Source organism: Pan paniscus, chromosome 7 (assembly GCF_029289425.2).
Source record: "Pan paniscus chromosome 7, NHGRI_mPanPan1-v2.0_pri, whole genome shotgun sequence".
In the NCBI taxonomy this organism is placed as follows: domain Eukaryota; kingdom Metazoa; phylum Chordata; class Mammalia; order Primates; family Hominidae; genus Pan; species Pan paniscus.
In genome coordinates, this window is record NC_073256.2 from 34,271,008 (window position 1) to 34,273,534 (window position 2,527).

Genomic DNA, 2,527 nt, shown 5'->3' on the forward strand with positions numbered 1-2,527 from the left:
CCAGCTGGTACTACCTAGAGCATCAAGGTATGTTTGAATTATGGTTTGAAATCATGTTTACATAAGTGTCAAATTTACAAAAACAAAAAATCAGTTATGAGCCAGAAGTTGTACTGCTGAAGTTCTCTGGTGTAATCATTCTTACCCATGTCATATCCCCTTCCTTAAAGTTGAGGATGGATGTTAAAAGGTTCAACAAAGCTGAGCTGTACTCAGCTTTGGAGGTGAAGGTAAACTCCATGGCTAGATGAGCAGTTCTAGCACATAGCATCAGTTGATGTGGAGTCACTGTCATCATTTTTATAAAGATTCTGTCTTTTATAAATGGCTTCAATAACATTCTGCTTGTTTGCCAATTTACCTCCAGGTGGCAGTCTGGGGATGTTCTCATTGGCTAATGTGTACACCACATGGACTAAGTCAGGGAGGGATACCTTCCCCCTGCTTCTTTATGATTTCTTCTACTCTGCATTCCACGTACTTGCCCAACCCTGCCTCCTTCTTCGCTGCTTCTGGTGATACTTTGGGTGCATTTGGAAACCAGAGAAAAAATCACACACATGTTGTCTTGACTTCCCTTATGCAAACAGGTGTCGACTATTTCATTGCAAACTTTCTCAGGGTCATCAGTGACTTCAAGTCTGGATCTTACAAAATCACAGAGCTCTTCATTTCCCATAACATCCCAGATACTATCACATGCAAGGATAATGAAGTGATCATCTTCTTCAGATCTTTCAGTGTCATGGACTTCAGGCTCTGGTGAGACAAGCTGCCCAGTAGGACCTTTCCCATGGATACATTTGTAATCAAAATCCCCAAGGGCTTTGGATACAGCCAGAGAGCCTTTCACATGCTAAAGCATTACAGAGCCACCTGCATTCTGAATTCTTTCTTTTTCTAACGGATTTGCAATTTGTGAAGAAATGAACTTTCCTGTTCCTACAAAGTAAACGTCTAGAGTCTTCATAGTTAATGACATAATTATGTTGGGGAGAAAGTAAGACGCTTACATCTGTTGACCCACTTCTATCTGCACCATGTTTCTTCTCTGACATAACTCTCGTGTTCATCAATCTCCAGGAAACCTGTTCTGATTCCATTCTTTACATTTTCCAAAGAAGGTGCTCCTGCAGACCCTGTAAATCGGCGATGTGATCTAACAAATGCTCACAGCAGTATTTGGCAACCTGAGAACCAGGATGCCCGTTATACACAGCAAAGAATGACCACCTTTCAAGTCCACTTGGCAAAGCAATCACAGCCGTATGTGCATCCTCCATTTCAATACGCCAACCTTGCATGCTGCGTAGCTCGTATCGCAACTAATTACCCCACCCCCAGGCATTATGCTCTTCCATCTTTGCTTGTCTAAAGATGGTCCCATTATGTCATAATCCTGTAGGTCTCTATTAAAAGTCAAAAATCAACAACAAAACCAAAACAAGTCAACAACAACAACAACAACAACAACAAAACAAGGCTGTGGAGAGAAGGCAATGCTTATACACTGTTGGAGGGAATGTAAATGGATTCAGTCACTGTGGAAAGCAAAGAAATTAAAGCTTTTAATGTCTCAAAGAATGTAAAACAGAACTACCGTTCGACCCAGAAATCCCACTACTGAGTATATATCCAAAAGAAAATAAATCGTTCTCCCAAAAAGACATATACTTTTATGTTCATAACAGTGCTGTTTACTATAGCACAGTAATTAACCTAGGTGCCCATCCGTGGTGGATTGGATAAAGAAAATGTGGTACATATACATGTTGGACTACTAAACACCATAAAAAAGAACAAAAGTATGTCCTTTGCAGCAATGTGGATGCAGCTGGAGGCCATTATCCCAAACAAATTAACACAGGAACAGAAAAACACATACTGCATGTTCTCATTTGTAAGTGGGAGCTAAACATTGAGAACTCATGAACATAAATATGGCAACAATAGACATTGGGGACTCACAGAATGCGGATGGAGGAAGGAAAGCAAGAGTTGCAAACCTGACTTTTGGGTACTATATTCTATATCTGGGGGACAGAGCATTTGCATCCCCAACCTCAGCATCGTGTGATATAACCATGTAACATACCTGTATATGTACCTATTGAATCTAAAATGAAAATTGAAATTATTTTTAAAAACTTTATGCTAGTATAATTTTAAAGCATCCTACATATACTAGCTTTTGAACATATTATTACAATACTCATATCATTTTATTGTAGAGATTAGGGAAGCTTTGTTGTCTGACCAGTATTAGAAAAGATTTGAGTAACAATTACCTGCAATCTTTAAGCAAACTTCTTTCACCTGGTATAATGTGTTCCTTAAGAAACTTAAGAATTTTTCAAAGACTTTTTGTTTCAAATATTGGTTATTATTTTAATACTAAATTTTATTTTAATATATTAAACATAAAAAGAATATAATTGTTTAAAAAATGCTCTCTCCAGAGCACTAGGAGATAAAATGATACATTTACTTATGTAACACTTTCTTAATATTCCTTTGCATTTTATTA

At 37.8% G+C, this 2,527-nt stretch overlaps 1 pseudogene; it reads right to left on the minus strand.

The window, feature by feature from the left end:
- Positions 1-373: 373 nt before the first annotated feature.
- LOC100990085 (protein phosphatase 1A-like) lies at positions 374-2,327 on the minus strand (annotated as a pseudogene).
- Positions 2,328-2,527: the final 200 nt, after the last annotated feature.